Here is a 20207-nt window from a genome sequence, read left to right on the forward strand (position 1 = left end):
TCTGCATTTTCAAAGCTATTGAAAACCTCTTCACTATGTTAGTATCTAAATTTCCTAGACGACATCACTTGTTTCATGGAAAAATAACCATTACTTTGATTCATAAGGCAGATTTTGGTACTTCCATTAAATGTGTATGGAAACTACTCATCCCTGACTTCTATGCTTTCTTAACTTCTATTTTCCATCTCTTTATGTCTTCAGATTGCATTTTTGAGTGCTTTCCTCATGCCTTCAGTTTATCCAGTGCTTTATTTAACTCATCTCTTGGGGTCTTATTTTAATAACGTATATTCATTTTTAATGAACATGTCTTTTCTATAATTAGTATTTGATTCTTTTTTTAAAAATCTGTCCTTTTGTTCAATATGCCCTTCATTTTTCCCATGAATTTATTCAATCTTTTATCATTAATCATTTTTTACGTAGTATATGTGCTTTTTTTGTTTTAAAATGTTACTTTTAATGTTTCTGCTGCTGTGCATTCATCATTTACAATATTACCTGTGTTTTTTAAGGCTTTAATTTTATTATTTTTTTATTGGGTGCTAAATATACTTTAAAAAGCTATAACATGTGTAAGGTTTAAAGAATAACAATACCATGAACATTCATATATTAGTTTTATATCTAGTTTTAACATCTAGTTTTAACATGGACTGTTACCAGTGCACGTAACACTGCCCTGGGAAGATCTGGAGCCAAATCCATGCTGTGTGCCTCTTTGGTCTCTTCCCTCTCTTCTTCCCAAAAGTAACTGTGATCCTGAATTTTATGTTTATCATTTTCTTTTTCTTTATGATTTTATCACTCCTAATACACTTATTTTTACACTTATTTAAGCCTCTTTTAGATAGTTATACCATCAATAATTTAATTTATCTAATAGAATTCTTGCATTCGTTGCATCAACTAACTCTCTCTTAATCAATAAGTTCCTGCTTGTGCTTTGTAATTTCCAACTGCAAGCTCAACCTCAGAGAAAACTGCCTCTCACCTCCATACTGATTACACACTGATGTGTGGAGCTTCCTCTAGGAATAGCTTTGCATTTCTTCTGCTGTAGCTCTACAAGTTTCACCAGTTTTACTCCAGCTTTACCTTAAACTCTGAAGTTTTGTTTCTACGCTACTTGGGTTATTCAAATTCAGGTCTCACAGCGAGTGTAGATTGGACTTTCAGTTTCCACAAATCTCTCCACCCATGACTCAGAGCAGACGATGTTTCCATGCCACATCCCCATACCAGGCCTGTCTCTGGAGCAGAGTTTCCTAGTTCCCTTCATGAATTGGACAAACTATTCTGGATATATTTATCCATTGCACAAAGAGCTCTAGATATTAGCTTCTAAGGCCTATATCCATTCTACTACCTTTAACCTGCTTGGCATCAACCACTGCTCATTACAATGATTTAAGTTCTCTCCATTTCCTGCTACTCAGAGATTTCCCTTTCTGGCATTTGAACTCATCTATGTAGCTAATATTTTTAAATCTATTTTATAGCTGGCATTACTATGAATTTCAAGTTAGAAGATACATTTCTTACATCTACTTATCTAACCAACCTTTCCAGAAATCAATATTATAGCTGAAAAAGTAAATCTGGGGATTTTTATAGGATTTTGTTCAATGCCTTATTGAAGTAATGCTTTGTGAGTAAGACATAGACTTATTTCTTTGAAATATCAAACTTTCTCTTGACTCTTCCATTATTTGTGAAATTTTTTAACATTTAAGAAACACTTTGTTGTGAAAAATGGTACAAAATCATAAGTCTACAATACTACATGTAATTAGTAAATGGGCAACACATAGTTTAGTATCACTTTGGCAGACAAGTATGAGAGAGAAAGGCTTGGTTGCCCTCCTTGATTAAGAGTTAAAATCTTTACATTTTCTACTAAAAAGGAATCAGAGTGAGTTTTCAGACTCAGATATTAGGGACATCTTTCTTCCTTTCAAAAGCCATTGTGGAACTACCACCCATGAATTTGTCTAAATCATTTGATAGATCCTTATATATTAAAACAGTTCTTGCCTTTGGTGTGACTAACATGTTTTTCATTCACTATATTGATCAATTTCCCTATTATTAGTTCTTAACATAAATATGTGAAAGTAAATCTTGATGAACAATATTTGGAAAGAATTTTTTTCCTGTTTTTTTATTATTATTTTATTTTCCCACCTTTGTTTCACTCTGATTTTGAGGTAATTGTTGATTTGGGGGTATTTTTTCAAACCTCATTTTATAAGCCATTTTTAAAGAAGTAGCAGAACATATATGCTAAGATTCCCAGTTCTGGAGTCAGACTGCCTAAGTTTCAAATCAGACTTCACCACTTACTATGAATCATGTTACCACAGGCAAGTTTTTTACCCTCGATGTACCTCAGTTTCTACATCTGAACAATAGGGATGCTGCTGCTGACAATGGTGCCTACCACACAGGGCTGTCATAAGGACTGAATGAATTAATATATATAAAGCACTTACAAGAGCCCTTAATATATGTTATTATTATTATATTTAAATTTTCCATGAGAATTTTACACAGGCATCTCTAACAAAGCGTTCCTAGCCATAACCTAGCCTAATGATTTCATGGTTTTATGGAAAAATCTCAGGGCACAATATCTTGAAGCATATAGAAATAATCTTGTGCTATCACTTTTCATGATCTCTTGCTTTTTTCATGAATGGACATCCTAAAAGTAATGAATCCAAATAAGCCTTATTTTTTTCAATCAAAACCCTTTGTTGGGACTGTTTACAGGAAATCTCTTGGGAACTGAGGGAGTTGAGGCAACAGAAGAACCCTTCAGCTCTGTGGCCCGAGAGGGCCCTCACCCCCACTCCTGCTGGTCCTGTGGGCCAAGATAAACATGTTTGGCAAGGAGTGCCTCTCTCACTCCACCCTGTCAACTCAGAGGTGAAGGTTTTGGACTGTGGTATTGCCACTCCACCCAACTCTGTTCTATTTTTAATATACCTTTGTGATAAAATGTATTGTGTCCATTTAAAAAGAAAAGTCTGGAAGGTGTGGCTGACAAGAAGGAAAGCAATATCCTGCTACTGCCTCAGACATGAAAGCCTCAGCTCATGGCCCACCCTCTCTGTACAGCTCAGGCTCCACATTTTGTTCAATAAAAGCAACAACATTCACATACCTCACCACCAGGGAAAATGCCATAAATTGTCCCAGTCATGTGTGTCCTGGTAAACACCCAAGTATATGACTGAGCTCTCAATAGCCAATCACATAAAGAATATCGGCACACCTTGCTTTCCTTAGAAAATGTGTTGCTAAAACTGCATGAAAATAAAATGTAAGTTAAATCAATTCTTAAATGCATTAAGAATGTGCTGCTTAATAAATACTGGAGGACTGAATAATGAAATCCCTTTGTAAAGTAATAATGACCCTAGTTTATCTGTTTTCATGTCTATAATTTTGGAATCTGATTTTCCTTAAAGAATGACATACCAATAACATTAGTTTCTCCACTAAAGGTGTTGCTTAAACTTTGGGCACTCAGTTTTCTTTAGGGTAATACTAGGGCACAAGATTCAGTGACCTCTGCAAGTCCTTTCAAGCTCAAAATTCACTGTCTTCTTAGGGAAGTCTAGTAGTAATTAGAGGAATGTCCTCTTGTTTGGTTGTTCTTTCTACTTATCATTCCCTCTGTAGTCTGGGGGAATATGTACTTTCCACTATCAGTTTCTCAGATAGCCCCATGACACTTCACGAGAGGGCTGGACTGAATGCCTTGCAGATGTAGCAGAAAGAGCCAGAACTATGGTACACTGAGGTTCTGAAGCTCCCCCTGAAATCTCTTTCTATGATGATCTTTCCTGCTTTGTTTTTGACCCAGAGTGGGGGGGAAAAAAATCAAGAGTGCCTCTAACAATTTCGTGGATTAGGACCTTCTTTCTGGATGACCCCAAGAACAAAAGATACTACATACAATATTCCATTATTTGCCATGAGCACCAGAGATGCACAAAGGGAAAATTATATTAACTCCCCATCAAATACTGGGAAAAAGTACCATAAGGTAGTTAGGTTATTCGCCCAAGTTACCCATGGGTTACTAATAAAGCTAAAGATGCTGAATTCTGTGACAGAATTACTAAGTTATGCTGTTTGATGTTGAAATATCTGACACCAGAAGTATTTTAGTAAATAACATTGCCTAGCATCCTCACTGAACATCACATTCTTCATCCAGGGTGTTCATACGTTTACCAACTCACCCTTGGAATAATCTCAAGAACAAAAGGCAGCTGGAAGGTAATATTTTAAACATTAATGAGATATTGGTGGTGTACCTCAGTTCACCCAACCCCCAAGCCTCCAAACACAAACATAACTAGTTTTTGACTCCCCCTGTGGCTAAAGAAATACTTCCATTAGTGGAAATACTTGAAATCACAGAGATAAAAAGAATGTGTGATTCACATCAGTGTTATTTCGTCTCATCTAATGACATAAATAAATGTGATAATCAATATGAAATGGCTTGGCAAGCTGCAAAGAATGAAGAATCATTTTTGGCGTTACTACTGGTTGTAAGAATAATAGCATTGTAAACTATCAGCTGACATTAAAAAGATCATTAGAAGATATTACAAAACACTTTATGCCAGTAAATATGACAACTTATATGAAAGTGTTGCCAAACGGACACAGAAAAAGACAGGAAAACTGAATGGCTTAATATCATTAAAGAAATTGGACCTATTTTTATAACCTTTCCACAAAGAAAACTACATCCAGGTAGTTCACCTATAAATTACCACAGAACTTAAAGAATAAATAACTCCAATCTAATACAAACACTTCCAGGGATAGGAAAAAAAGAATAAGAGACACTTCTGTATTATTTATCAGCCCAGCATAATCTTGATGCCAAAACCTGAAAGGGATGTTACAAAAAAGAAAAATAGCAGACACATAGGTACAGAAATCATAAACAATATTAGCCTGACCTAATTGGCTTTATTTCAGAAAAGCAAGGTGGTTTCTGATTCAGAAACCAATCAATGTAATTTACCACATTACCATTAAAAAAAAGAAAGCTACATAATAAATTCAATAAATTTAGAAAAAAAGCATTTGGTAAAATTCAACACCCATTGATGATAAAAGTGCCCAGCAAACTATCTTAAGCTGATAGCATACTTAGCAAAAAGTTCTACAAATATTAACAGTACTTGTGACTTTTGGGACAAAACAAGAATGCCTACTTTCACCATTTTTTGTTCAAATTATATTGGAGGGGCGCCTGGGTGGCTCAGTCAGTAGAGCCTCCAACTTCAGCTCAGGTCATGATCTCGCTGTATGTGAGTTTGAGCCCCGCCTGGGGCTCACTGCTGTCAGCACAGAGCCTGCTTCAGGTCTTTTGTCCCTCTCTCTCTCTCTCTGCCCCTCCCCAGCTTGTTCTCTCTCCCTCAAAAATAAAGAAAACATTTAAAAATAAATAAATAAATTATATTAGGGGTCCCAGTCAGTACAATACATCAAGAAATAGGACTAAAAGGTATAATCATTGCCAAGTAAAAAGATACTATTTTCATTAGTTATTATTGGAATGAAGAGGTGCATTTATCAAACCCATTAGATGCAAGGTCTCATATTCAAAAAGCAATTCGCTTCTGTATACTATAAACATGAAACAAATAGAAAATAAAACCTTTTAAAAGATACCATTACAATAGCATTGGAAACATCAGTTTGGCAGCTATGTGCAAAGGAATTTAAGGAGTAAGCATCAAGAAATGACTATTCTAAGAGTAACAATAATGTGATCAGATTGTGCTTCAAAATAGATCCAAAATTCATGTAAACATAACCAATTTTTAATAATTATTTTCTAAAATCCATACCCAAATCTTTCCTCCTTCTCCTCCATTTTGTTATCTGCTATATTTCTTAAAAACAAGATATCACAATTATTTAGAAATTCACCAGCATTCCCTAATGACAGCAGAAAATAGAAATGTGCTTCAGGAAACTTTTCATGGAAGCCACTGGTTTTAAATTGGCTTCATGTCTTACAGGGAGAGTACCAAAAAGGACTGAATTAATACATGACAGTCACAGGTCACTGTGGATCTCTTAGAAGTATAATCCTCCATTTACTCAGATAGCTTCTTCATATAGGACATCTTATAGTATATCTCATGAAAGTATACAAGGTATCTAAAAGCAATTTTGAACTAATAAATACCTAGTAGTGCAACTGTTTGTTCATAGGGTAGGTCTATTTTTAATTTTTTGAGGAACCTCCATACTGTTTTCCAGAGTGGCTGCACCATTTCGCATTGTTCACCAACAGTGCAAAAGGGTTCCCCTTTCTGCACATGCTCGCCAACATCTGTTGTTGGCTGAGTTGTTAATTTTAGCCATTCTGACAGGTGCGAGGTGGTATCTCATTGTGGTTTTGATTTGTATTTCCCTGATGATGATGAGTGATATTGAGCATCTTTTCATGTTTCTGTTAGCTATCTGGATGTCTTCTTTGGAAAAGTGTCTGTTCATGTCTTCTGCCCATTTATTTCTTCACTGGATTATTTGCTTTTTTGGATGTTGAGTTTGACAAGTTCTTTACAGATTTTGGATACTAACGCTTTATCTGATATGTCATTTGCAAATATCTTCTCCCCCTCCATGGGTTGCCTTTTAGTTTTGCTGATTGTTTCCTTCACTGTGCAGAAGCTTTTTATTTTGATGAGGTCCAAATGGTTCATTTTTGCTTGTGTTTCCCTTGCCTCTGGAGACATGTCTAGTAAGAAGTTGCTGCAGCGGAGGTCTAAGAGGTTGTTGCCTGTTTCCTCCTCTAGGATTTTGATGGTTTCCTGTCTTACATTTAGGTCTTTCATCCATTTTGAGTGTATTTTTGTGTATGGTGTAAGGAAGTGGTCCATGTCACTGATCTATTACTTTGGCTATTCAAGGTCTTTTCTGGTTCCATACAAATTTAAATTTTTTTCTATCTCTGTGAGGAATGTTAATGTTATTTTCATAGGAATTGCATTGAATGTGTAGATTGCTTTGGGTAGTACAGACATTTTAACAATGTTTGTTCTTCCAATCCATGGGCTTGGAATGTTTTTCCATTTCTTTGTCTTTTTCAATTTCTTTCATAAGCTTTTTATAGTTTTCAGCATACAGATCTTATACCTCTTTGGTTAGGTTTATTCCTGGGTATTTTATGGTGTTGGTGCAATTGTAAATAGGATCAATTCCTTGCTTTCTCTGTTTGCTGTTTCATTATTGGTGTATAGAAATACAACTGATTTCTATACATTGATTTTATATCCTGCGACTTTGCTGAATTCATGTATCAGTTCTAGCAGTTTTTTGGTGGAGTCTTTCAGGTTTTCCACATAGAGTATCGTGTGGTCTGCGAAGAGCAGAAGTTTGACTTCTTTCTTGCCAATTTGTATGCTTTTTATTTCTTTTTGTTGTCTGATTACTGAGGCTAAGACTTCCAGTACTATGTTGAGCTAATAGAGAGCTTCTGAATACCATCCCAGGCAAGCTGTAGAGTACCCAAATATTATGTGACTTTAGGATGAATATGCTAGACACTGGGGCCCTCTGTACTTTTCCATACAGTTCCGCACTCAGAACAGCTCCAGCTGTCTATGGGAAGGTTCTGAAAGACAAAGAGCTAGGGTTTGGCTATTTACACACAGACCATAAATGAATTACCACAAGTGTGTTGGCAGAGAGATTTGAACCTAAGGACATGGGACAATCTGCACAGGTTGCCAATGGTTTGTGACTTGTGAGAAAAGAAAGGGGAAATTAAAAAAAAAAAATCTTGCTGGCATAATTTACATTGGACCACATGAGCACATTCCAATCAATCCACTTCATAGACATGATCTCACTGGTCTCCCCAACATCCCTACAAGGAAATGAGGGGGACAAATGTGACTCCACCCTTTAAGCCAAAAGCCCCATCCTTCACTCCCACTTGTGGCTAGGAGTGGGTGGAACATATTTATACAGAGGAACAAATTACCATCTTCCTTGCTTTCTGGCCCCTCAACATGTGGGTGAACAAGTTTGCCTTTCGGTGCTTGAGGCCATACAATTCCCAAAACAACCAGTCTGAAATGTTGGGGACTGAGTCACTGGCCAGTGATAATTCTCAAACAAGTGCTGGTTTGTTTCTCAATCATTGTTTGGCCTTGCTAACTTGGACTCAATAACACCATGGAATATAAGCGGCTGGGATGAAATTTTCCTCATTGGCCTTGAGGAGGCTTTTTTCCTGAAAAGTAGCTTCTTAATGGTGTTGTTGTTGTTGTTGTTGTTGTTGTTTGAGTATAGTTGATGCACAATGATACATTAGTTTCAGATATACAACATAGAGATTCAAGATCTCTATACATTATGCTATGCTCACCACAAGTGTAGCCATCATCTGTCACCATGTAAAGCTATTACAATATCATTGACTATATTCCCTGTGCTGCACCTTTTATTCCCATGACTTATTCATTCCATGGAAAAGGAAGACAATAGTGAATATGGAAGCTAAAGCATTTTACACCTTTGCACTAGAGGATATGTTGATAGGACTATGCTCTTCTAGAAGATAAGATTTGAAACCAGGAAAGTAAATACTTTGGGCATCCAGAAGTTCTCCCAAATAGTAAACTAGATCATCGTTTTTCTATTGTTGTTGTGGGGTGTTTTTGGTAATTATATTGCCATTCCAAACTTCACTCCTCCCTATGTGTGATTAAAAAAACAAAATCTGTGGCAGAATTTTTCAAATTCTCCATCAAAATAGTTACTAGTACGTATAATGTTGTTGAAAGGTCATTTAGAAAAATAACAGTATACCAACAAAAATTTATTGGATGGTATTTTTCACATTAGGAAATACAAAATAATTTATTCATAAACCTACTCCTCAGGATTCATGTTTGATTCTCCTATACTGAAAGACATGTCTGGATTTTCTTTCTCCCACTACAAATAAAAATGTCCCAAATATTGAGAGATGAAAAGCACAGAAGATCATTCTCCATATAAATGTTGACACACATACATATTCACTCTACCAGCATATGGATACATACTACAGATACAGAACTCAGCAGCTTACAGCAGTATTCTGAGATGAGCACCATATGTGACATAATAATGCATTATTTCACTAAAGCTTTCAGAGCTTAAGAAAATAGCCTGAGGAATAAGACTGCTCTTTTCTGAGCCAAGGTTGCAATCTTCTAAGTCCAAGACGTGCTTGAAAACAGTCATTAGGTAATTGTAAAAGCCAAGGGAAATCAGTTTAAGAATATTAAATAATATTACTACTGACTGCCCTTTTCCATGTTCAATCCAGATGGAAGCTGGACACATGGGAAGTGACATTTTATAATAGCAAAGAAAAGGAGAAGGAGCGAGCAACCTTCCTGCCTATGTTCTCTCTGCAGGATTTTATAACTATCTGCTTTTTCTAGTCCCCAGAAAATGGGGATATTACATCTGTTCAATATTTTATGGAAAGTCTCCCCTTGTCTTTTTATAACATAGTTTCATTTTATTGTTAGGCAATTTCATTTCATATGTCAATAATAGCCTATTAATTTATTCAAATCAACAACATGAAAAGCAGTTCTTGATATCAAATAAATATCCTTAAGGGCAGTCAGAATATTTCACTGTCGCGAACTTGGTGTATGATCTGGAGGAAGTTACTTAACCTCTCTAAGCCTTGCTTGACTGTCCGTCAAATGAGAAAGAGGAGATAAATTATCTTCGTAAGTCTTTCCAGAATTCTTCTATTCTTTTTGCAAATTGGTTTCTGCTTGCAGAAAAGGTTCAATCTGTTTCTGGCATGGCAGTGACCAAGTCACAGTCTCTATTTGGGATAATGAGAAAAATAGGCCAACACATTTACAAGATGAATTACTGTGGCCAAAAGATACATAAATATGGATTGAGTGTATTTTTAATATTCAGAGAAGTTTCCATCTCTGAGTTACTTCATTAGCAACTGTTACTTCACCTACCCCTGGCTGAGATTTTCCAGTAACACTAGGTCAGCAATTGTAGACTCCATTTTCTAAGAAAAATCTCTGTATTTTCCATCTGCAAAATTTTCACACCCAACGGCCATGTTCCTTAAGGGTCCAATGGAGACTGGAAGATTAGAGGGAAGGAAAAAAAGGTTTATGTAGAAAGAGTTTCTGACTTGGGAGTACATTTAGTTCAGAAACAAAAACTCTGAAGTGTGGCTGGCTTAATAAAAGCCATCAAGAATATAAAGGACCAGCTGCTCCATATTTCCTCAGAGACTAGAACCTGAGGAAACTGCTTTCAATTATAGCAGAAGGCGGCACTTTGAGTTAGACCCAAAGAATTTCCTGGTTAGGTCTCTGAAACAAGTCACTGAGGGAGATTTTCGCCACCCTCAAGGGTATCTTGAGACTTGGGACAGCTACAATCGAATATTAGCCCATGTGTGTTCAGGGCTTCTATATTCAGACTCTACACTAAAGACATTGCATGTGCTACCTATTTTTATCAGCAGAACAGCCCCATGAGAGAAGTGTTATTGTTATTGTCACTTTATTGATGAGAAGACTACAGGGTTTGTTTTTGTTTTCATTTTTGCTTTGGTAGCTAGCAAGCAGAGGAGCTTGGATTTGAACCCAGAGCCAGTTCTCTTCATCATTAGGCTCTAAGGCCTCTCTGCAATGGATTGACTGTCAACTAGTTAATTGCAGTTTTATAGGGAATAACACAAGGAAGCTACTGGATTTGACCAAGTGTAGGAGGACCTTTTATACAAAGAAATATAATCTGATGTTCATCTCCACCAAAGCATTGGAAAAGCATTGGAAAAGGCTTTAGTGGCTTAGAGTTGTGTAAAGACCACAGAATATATGAGAATTTACTAGCTTTGTGACCTCAGATATGTCACTTAACCTCTCTGATGTTCAGTTTCCTCTTTGACCCATTCAGCACTATTCACTGAGTACCTCCTTACATCAGAAATTCAATGGTGAATAAAATCTGGAAGATGAGAAAAATAATACCTATCTCACAACATTTTTGTGCTTACCACTCAGTCAGTGTGAGTTCCCTTCCCACTTTCCCTCCTGCACAAGGGACTTGTGTTACAGAAGGAAGAACTTTCTGACTTTAAGGGTTGTGATATATGCTTCTAAGTACATAAAGGAGAATAAAGAATTGTTATCTTCCGAATGAAAGATGCTTTTTCCAGAAAAAATCCAGAGAGAAAAGCACCAGCAAGTTTGTCACTTCCTTTCTCCTTTGTACTCTCAGAGAATTTTTTCATACCTCTATTATAATGTTTATCATATTTAAGTTATTCTTTTACATATCTTTCCCCCCATGAGACTCTGGATTAGAAGACAATGTGTATCCTTTTCTCCTTTCTGTATTGCCAAAATCATACCAAGCCCTAGGCCTGGTGCATCGTGGACACTCATAATTTGTTGAATGAATGAATGGGTAGGTAGGTTAGGTATGTGGGTGGATGGGTAGGTGGATAGATAGGTAGATAGATAGATAGAGGTTCCTGGTTGGAAAAATTAGAATAAAATCACAAGAGAGAAAACACAAATTGAAACTTACTTCACGTACTAAGACAAGTAGACCATTCAGTTTTTGCTTTATTTTGATGTAGGAAGAGCTGTAACTAGGAACAATATGTACGTATCTTTCATGAGTGTTTGAAACTTCCAGAAGTTCCTTCTCAGCAGCAGCACTTGGGGGGACAGGATAAATTCTAGTTTGTGAAAGGAGTGGGTGGTCCTGCCAGGAAGCAGGTGGATAGGACTACATGATTTCTTCCAGCCTGAGCTTCAGTGACTCAGTAATTCCAAATGAACCCTCGGGAATCCTTCCAATCGAATGATTCTTTCCAGTTACTCGGACTGGGCCTCAAACAGGCTCACATTAAAAGAACCCAAATATTTAACCCAATATTGTCATGTTGCAAAGATTATTTTCACATCAGTGAATGCCCTCAGCCAAGCAAAAGTACTGTGTATGTGGGCGGGGAGAGACTGTAACGTGGTCTCTATCAGACCAAAACAGGCTGAAAACTCAAACGTTTCATGAAAGCAGGTTTGGGGGCTTCATCTGAAATGAGCTAATTTTTTTAAGTGAATTGATGAAGTAAACTCTTCAGGAAAGTCAACTAGGTTGGGGTCCTGGGACTGCACCTCAGTGACATCAGATCTGAAATCCTACGGTGCTCCTGCATTCACGCAGGCCTTTCAGTAGCAGATGGTGCAAGCCAGCCACACCACAGGGACCACACGCAGAGTGTGAATTTATAAGAACTCTCTTCTCGAGTTGGATCACTGGGTATCGAGAGCCTCCATGGTGCCTGGAACTGTACTAGACATTTTACATCTATTGTCTATAACCCTAAAAACAGGTCTATAATCCTAGAAAACAGGGGTCATTATTCTCATTTTGTGTCTGGAGAAATGGGGCTTCAGAGAGGTTGTACAAACTGCCCAATGCTGTCCAACTACTAAGTAGAGTCAGGATTCAGATCCAATGTATCTCTCGGCTTCCCTTCCTAAAGTAAGAGGGTCAGAAGATTGCTGGATTATTTACAAGCATTTGAGCCTAAATGCTGTGACCAGGAGACACAAAGCCTTATTTCATGAGAAGTTGCTATTCTTTAATAAGAGTTTGTCATTTGGTTCAAACCAGTTGCCCATCTTTTTCCTACTGAAATGGAGAATTGTCAAACCTCAAGAACCCATTTCCTGTTGCTATTTGCAAATTGTCAGTATTATTTTATGATAGAATCATTTCTTAAGGTAGAGTTGTATGTTTGCTTTATAATGTCTGAGTTTGGCACCTTGTAGAATAATTTTCTGAACGGGAATTGTGCTTCCATTACCTAATTGCAAAAAGCTGCCAAAATTTTAAAAGGCTCTGGGAAGGGGAGGCAGTACAAGAATTCAAGTGACCTCAAGGTCTCACTCTTAAAAGAAATGGAAATATTCTTGGACTGGATCGTCATCCTATTTGTTGGTGTAACTACAGCTGGAAGGGGAGAATAAAAGGCAACACTTTACTCCCCACTTTCTCCAGTAACACATGCAACTGAATTATGCTCTTCATGAAGAAAATATTTCCGAGCAATTTGCAAGTTTTACCATCGTCTAAAAAAAATGTGCATGTACCAGTTTAATGCCTCACTCTGAGGAAAAAAGTAAATTTATTTTTAATATAACAAAGACTCTAAGGGAAAATGTCAATCTACTAAAGTGAAAGCTCAGGCAGTGAGAAGACAAATGTGAATAATGCAGAGAATGGCATCAAAAGCTGATGGAAAGGGATACTGTTTAACACAGTCGTACCATTATCCAAAGTGCTGAGAGGAAAGAATAAGAATTTGCATATTCCTGGTGTGTTCAAAACATGAATATCTTCCAACTGCCACACCTTTCAGTCTTTTATTTTGGATTTTATTTTATACATAGAGCATAACCATGAAGTAATATTAATTTAATCACACTCTAATAAAAGTTACTCTGCCGTTATTTCCATCCTTGCTTATCTTTCTTTCTCAGTTTCCTCATGAACTTAAAGCTTTGCCAAATACAAACGTATCAGTGTGAAGAAAGGATATGAAGCTAACCCTTCCCTACATGTTCTACACCACACCTTATGCCAATATTACATTTTTCTCCCCCTTTCCTCTGTGTTGTAGAATTTGAGTCTTCTTAAAAATTCCCCTACATTGGTTTTCTATTTCTAATTCTTCTGATGGCTTCCCACCTGGAATAAAAGATTTTACTTTCAATTCAAACATGGAGAATTTACCTCTGGATATGAAAAACCTATGGCCACGTCATGTTGATTTTGCTTATTTAAGTCGGCAGTATGGTAATAAATTGAATAGGTTCTGAGAGCGCTAATTCATCTACCATGGCAGTTTTCTGTGATTAAAAAAAATATGGCTCTAATAGTCAGTCTACCTTACCCACGTGAGGTACTCAACTGGGGACTTAGCAACCTTTACAACGATACAAGTGTTTTTATTTTTGTCTTTTTTGTTTTTAATATTACATAAAAGAATTTTGCCTCTAATAAACACCCTAATATCCTTCTTTATCAAATGCTGGAATGGAAATCTCCAAAAGGTAGCTACTTTTAAAAACTTCACAACCTCGCTTTATTGGAACTAACCATGTAGCCCTAAATTGATCGTACAAATTCCCAGAAAAGGCAAAATGAATTTAAAGAACATGTTGCATCTTTAAAACAATAGTAGAATGAAGGGTTACGTTTTTTTACCAAAGACCTGCATTGAGCTTTTTGTAGAATTTACCACAATACCATATAATTTTAGTGATACATATTTAGCATTTAGTATAAACCTTTTTACAATATATGAAAATGAAGCAAGAGAACAATTAAGTAGCTAATCACTTATTTCACTTCATATTGGCTTATTTAATAGATTTCAGAGAGCGTAAGTTCATAAAAGGGTCCATAAAGTAAGAACCAGAGGACCCTGGGGAGAGGGCTGTATACTAAAGCCAGAAACCAGAGAAATAACTTACTTTCCCAAGACTAAGAACTGTGAAGATCTCCAAGAGGAGATCTCCCAAGGTCCAGAGGCAGAGACAGAAAGTCTTAAAAGCAGGAGAACATTAGAGGGCAGCTGACAGGGCCACATGGTAAAACTTCCCTGCTCTAAGTTCTCAGTGTGATCACCACGATGACTGTGGCTGAGCTCTACACCTGTCACGTGTCTCAAAGTCCACATGCAGTGGGGCCACCTAACAGCAGGTGGACCCGTGATTGCTAAGTCAGAGAAAGAAAATTCAAGGCCCGCCTGCCTCCACTGCCTTTTTGACATTAGACATATCACCGGGGTTCTTTTAGTCCCATTTCCTGATCTGTGAAATATGGGTAACAACAATGTGCTAAGGATTGTAGAATGGAGGTGAAGAGCCCTTGGTGGGCTATTAGGCACTATGCAAATGTTAGTTATGCTCTAAACTGTGACATTTCACAAATGGGGAGAGGTAGATGAGGCAGTTGCACTCCATGAGCTGAGGGGTGTGGGGAGCTGTGACTGGGCAGGAGGCTGCTGCCGTGCATGCTGGCACACCAATGAATACATATACTGTGTGTTACAGTTGTAAGACTCCATGCTGCACTCTGGATGCCATCTAATTGCTTACAGACATACTTGATATGGACCAGAAAAAACCTGATACCATCATTATTCGGGATTCAAATTGAAAAGCAGCACTACAGTGAGGCTTCGGTAAGAAACTTATAATAATCATCTTAACAAGTAACTTAATATGGTTGTTGTAAAAATTAATGAAATCGTTTTAAGTGAGAGCACAGCAAAGGTTTGTCATTTTGGAGATTTCATGAATAACTGTACAGCCGCTGCCACAATAGTTCCTTGTGTTCTGCATTTTCTGACATACCTGATGAATTCTTTTGCCCAAAAACTGCCTGTGAAAGTGGCACAGAGAAAGTTAGCTTGAGTCTCTCAACCAGCCGCTAGGCCCACCGGCATCTTCATCAGTATGATCATCGATGTTCATGCAAAACCCCAAAGTGCCTACCATGCCCTTAGAGAAAAATGTTCCAAATAACTATAGGTTTAACTGCATATTGTGTTCTCATACACTAAAAATCTGAAATCTGACCTTCCCGCTTTCCTCTTATAAGAATGTTTGTAATTAATTGGGCCCATCCAGACTATCCAAGATAATCTTCCCATCTCAAGATCCTTAACTTAATCACATCTGCACAATCCTCTTTGCTATGTGAAGTAATATATTCACAGGCCCCAAGGATTAAGTCATGGACATTTTGGGGGTCCAGTATCCAGCATACCACAGATGGTTTATTGTGTTATCATTACTTTTTCTCTGAAGGAAAATAATGCATTGGGAGCATAAAGAATTTGGACAAATACATCCAAAGAGCCTGTGATGGAGTTCTGCAATCATTATGTCCAATTCTTCCTGCCCACATCAGTCTGGCATAAGGTTTCTCACCCTTGGCACTGTTGACATTTAGGGCCAGATATGTCTTTATTGTGGGTGCTGTCTTGTACATTGTGGGAATTTTAGAAACACCCATGGCCTTTTCCCACTAGATGCCAATAGCACTGCCCCCACAGTTGTGACAACCAAAAATGTGTCCATACCTAGCGATGTGTACCCTGGGTGGAAAAAAATCAACCTCAGGAGAGGAGTATTCATCTAACAGAAAGCAACCAGATTATTGTAATTAGCTCCTTAAAGGCAATAACACACAGAATGCAAAAGATCTAGTGGTATTAACCGATGGCTAATCTTAAGTGGGCCCTGATAGTCTAAAAACCTTTACTAGAGCTGATCTCCTGAAGTGCATTAACAGACAGCTGTCAAAATTCATGGAATCAGAAAACAGGCATTGTCCTTAGTGGACTCTTACTTTCTCTCCATGCACAGAACATAAACCTCCAAGGCTCGTTCTATCCGAGATTAAGGCAATGAATTGAAAATTAGTTAATCTGTCAAATTTAGTTTTTCTAGCAACTACTGCATATGATTTGACATAAAACTGTGAGAGTGAATGAGATAGTATGGCCAAAATACTGAGTCCAGAGTGGCTCCAGAGAAATGTGAAGCCACAAAATATTATCACCCAAAGTTTTAGCATTGGAAAGGATAGAAGAGACGTAGAAAGTGACATTGTCATCAAACTGCTAGTGATAATACCAGAAATTCTTATATGGGGTGAACCACTCGATTATTGTCTAAGTTTGGGAAAATCACTTTGCCTGTGTAGGACCCACTTTCATCTGTTGAATGAGAAGGCTGGGGGGTGGTGCGGGGAGAAAATCACCTAGCTCCTCACTACCGAAAGTGTGGCACATGGACCAGTAGCATCAGTATTACCTGGGATCTTATTGGAAATGTAGAAACTTGGGCCTCACCCTAGAACTACTGAGTCAGAATCTGCATTTTAACAAGATGCCCAGAGGAACTAATGCACTGGTTTTCTAAGTTTGTTCTGAGTACTTCAAACCACCTCCCTACATTCCCTTACGGCCACCCAACCACCCTTGTGGACAGGGAACCTAAGGGCAGAATTAGCAGTAAGGATTAATTTTTTAAAAGCTCTGGTAATCCAACCTTTCCTTTGACAGATAAGGAAACAAACGCCCAAAGAAGTAAAGCAGGTTTCCTGAAGCCACCCAGCCAATTAGTAGCAGAACACAGATTTTATTATTAGCTTTTCCAGTGTAGTTGACGGTACTGTTTCAGAAAAATGTTACCAAAATGGTGGGCTTAAATTGCCAAGTGTTACTCTTACAACTAATGAACAGGAATGCTTTTTGTGTCTCGGAAAAAAAAGGCTTTTTCCCCCCAAGTTTAAAAATGACTGCTTTTTAATGAAATTATGTTATTCCTGGAGGTACTTAGAGAAGAATCAAGTTACAGGGTGTCTCGCTCCTGATCCAGGCAGTAGGAAGGCCTCTATACTCAGGCCAGACACTTCCTCTCCCCTTTCCTCCCTCTCTCAACACCCACTCACTCCTCCCGCACACGCACGCTCACTCCTCCATGATGGTGTGTAATTCAATTACAAATAACTGTAGAAACCACATAAGTCCGTGATCAAGGATACTCACAAGTCCAGTTTTAGCCAATAACCCCTTTGCAAACAGCAGCCTTGACTGAGACAACGGAAGCCTTCTGTGGCTTGAAAATCAAATATATCTCAAATAACCACAAAGAAACGGATGGATGTACAGGTTAAGAGAATATTGTGGTTTACATTTAAACAAATTTCACTAATCCAACACTGGGTGTACAGTGGTCCCTCCTTACCCATGAGGGATATGTTCCAAGACCCTCAGTGCCTGCCTGAAACCACAGATAGGACTGACTCCTATATATATACTATGTTTCTACTTATACATACGCACCTATGATGAAGTCAAATCTATTAATTAGGCATAGAAAGAGATTAGCAATAATAACTAATAATAAAATAGAACAGTCATAACAATACACTATAAGAAAAGCTATGTGAATGTGGTTTCTCTCTCAAAATAGTTTATTGTACTGTCTTCCCCCTTCTTGTGAGGACATGAGATGGTAAAATGCCCATGCGATGAGATGAACGGAGGTGAATGACATAGGCATTGTGACAGAGTGTTAGGCTACTACTAATTTCTGATGACATGTCAAAAGGAGGATCATTTGCTTATGGAGGGTGGATAACTCAAAGTGCCAGAAGAGAAACCTTGGACAGGGGGGTAAGGGACTACTGTAATGGGCATTTGTATGTTCCCCAGTGACAAGTGTCTCTGCCTTGGGGCAATCTTTTCCATTTTGTTTCTACTCTTCTCCTCCCTGTTGTTATTGAGTAATGACCTAGAAACAAGAGATCTCAGTATGACCATAGCCAGGAAGAATAACAAACTATTTGAATAATTGAGCATACTGTATTTGGCCTCAGTAATACTGTCAGATACTTTCTTTAATTTGCCTCCAGACTACTCTGGGTTTTGCCTGCAATAAAAGTCCCAAGGACTATATTTAAAACAAAGGGAAAGAAATAATTGCATGGTGCCATGTTTACTCTTTGAAAATGATCTTTTTATCTCCTTCTTCCTCAAACCTTTATATCACCTGAGAAATGTCAAACCAAATGTGTCAAACCAGAAGTGCATTTCACATTTCTTTTATGCTTGATAAATCTAAACTATCTTTCTCATTCTTCAACTCTTTCCTATCTACAAATCTTTGTAAATATGGGGGGTTCTTAATCTTTTTCTCTTATACAAAATTGTGAGGCTTCTTGATAGACCAGCAGGATTGTGACAAGATTAGCTAATTTATAACATTTAGCCAAATAATACAACTGTCTAGCATATGGATAGGAAGCAAAGAATAGATCAAAATGCATACCCCCTTTTTTGAAGACATTTTTGACTACTGGCAGAAGTAAACACTGCAGTGGATTTTTATAAAAAGATGTTGGGATATAATTAACATCCTTTCCAGCCAAATTATACATTTTCTCTTTTTTTAGTAATAATTATCAAGGGTGTACATCTTAAACTACAATCCATCCAAATAATGAACAGATTTTCATACGAAGATTCTATAGCAGCCAACTCAGTAGAAATATACTGAGTCACATTTAAATTTTTCTGGCAGTCACATTTAAAAAGTCAAGTGAGGGGCGCCTGGGTGGCTCAGTCAGTTAAGCGTCTGGCTTCGGCTCAGGTCATGATCTCACAGTTCATGAGTTTGAGCTCCACATTGGGCTCTGTGCTAACAGCTCAGAGCCTGGAACTTTCTACGGATTCTGTGTCCCTGGCCCTCCCCTGCTCGTGCTCTGTCTCTCTCTCTCTCTCTCTCAGAAATAAACCTATATTAAAAAAATTTAAAAAGTCAAGTGAAACAGGTAAAATTAATTTCAGCAATATTTTATATAACCCAATATGTCTAAGATATTATCATTTAAACATGTAATCTAAATTAAAAATGACTGGGGCACCTGAGTGGCTCAGTCAGTTAGGCATCCGACTCTTGATTTTAACTCAGGTCATGATCTTATGGTTTGTGAGATCAAGTCCTGCGTCAGGCTTTGCACTGGGAATGCAGAGCCTGCTTGGAATTTTTTTTCTCACTCGCTCTCTCTGCCCGCCCCCCCCCCCCCCCCGCTCATGCTGGTACACACACACACTCTCTCTCAAAATAAATAAATAAACATTTTTTAAAAATTAAAAGTTACTAATGAGGTATTTCACATTAGTGATGGTAGCCTCCACAAAGTATATTAGTCTTAAAAGATTAGGAGGAGAAAATGGTTATAATTCAGAGAAAAGTATGAATTATTTTTAAGCAATTGAAAAAAACATTCTCAATAATAAACTAGCATAAGCCCTAAGATAATTGAATTGTAATGACCTCTTGTTTGTTTTGGGGGTTTTTGTATCGATTTCTCAAAACAAACAAACGAACAAAAAACTACTTATTCTATAAATGAGACTTGCAGTTAGTTGTCAGGTCCTCCATTAAAAAAATTAAAAATAAAACATAATTTACAATCATAAGACAACTTGGATGTTCTCTCTCTTCCTCCTTCCCCCATCTTCTCATTCTTGTGTTTGTTCCCATCAGAGCAAGACCACAATTATT

At 37.5% G+C, this 20207-nt stretch overlaps 1 protein-coding gene across 3 annotated transcripts in view; it reads left to right on the forward strand.

Annotated features, from left to right (window-relative positions):
- COL8A1 (collagen type VIII alpha 1 chain) overlaps window positions 1-20207 on the forward strand; it is a 154154-nt gene that overhangs the window by 27770 nt on the left and 106177 nt on the right. Inside the window, exon 1 of one of the 3 annotated variants that reach the window (XM_040484297.1) lies at window positions 15202-15307. The exons of the other annotated variants lie outside the window; for them this stretch is intronic. The gene's annotated coding sequence lies outside the window, so the exon portion shown is untranslated. Of the gene's footprint in view, window positions 1-15201; window positions 15308-20207 lie in introns of those variants that run through there. 3 annotated transcript variants of the gene reach the window in all.

Source organism: Herpailurus yagouaroundi, unplaced genomic scaffold, assembly GCF_014898765.1.
Source record: "Herpailurus yagouaroundi ecotype Mexico unplaced genomic scaffold, PumYag 162, whole genome shotgun sequence".
Lineage (NCBI taxonomy): Eukaryota > Metazoa > Chordata > Mammalia > Carnivora > Felidae > Herpailurus > Herpailurus yagouaroundi.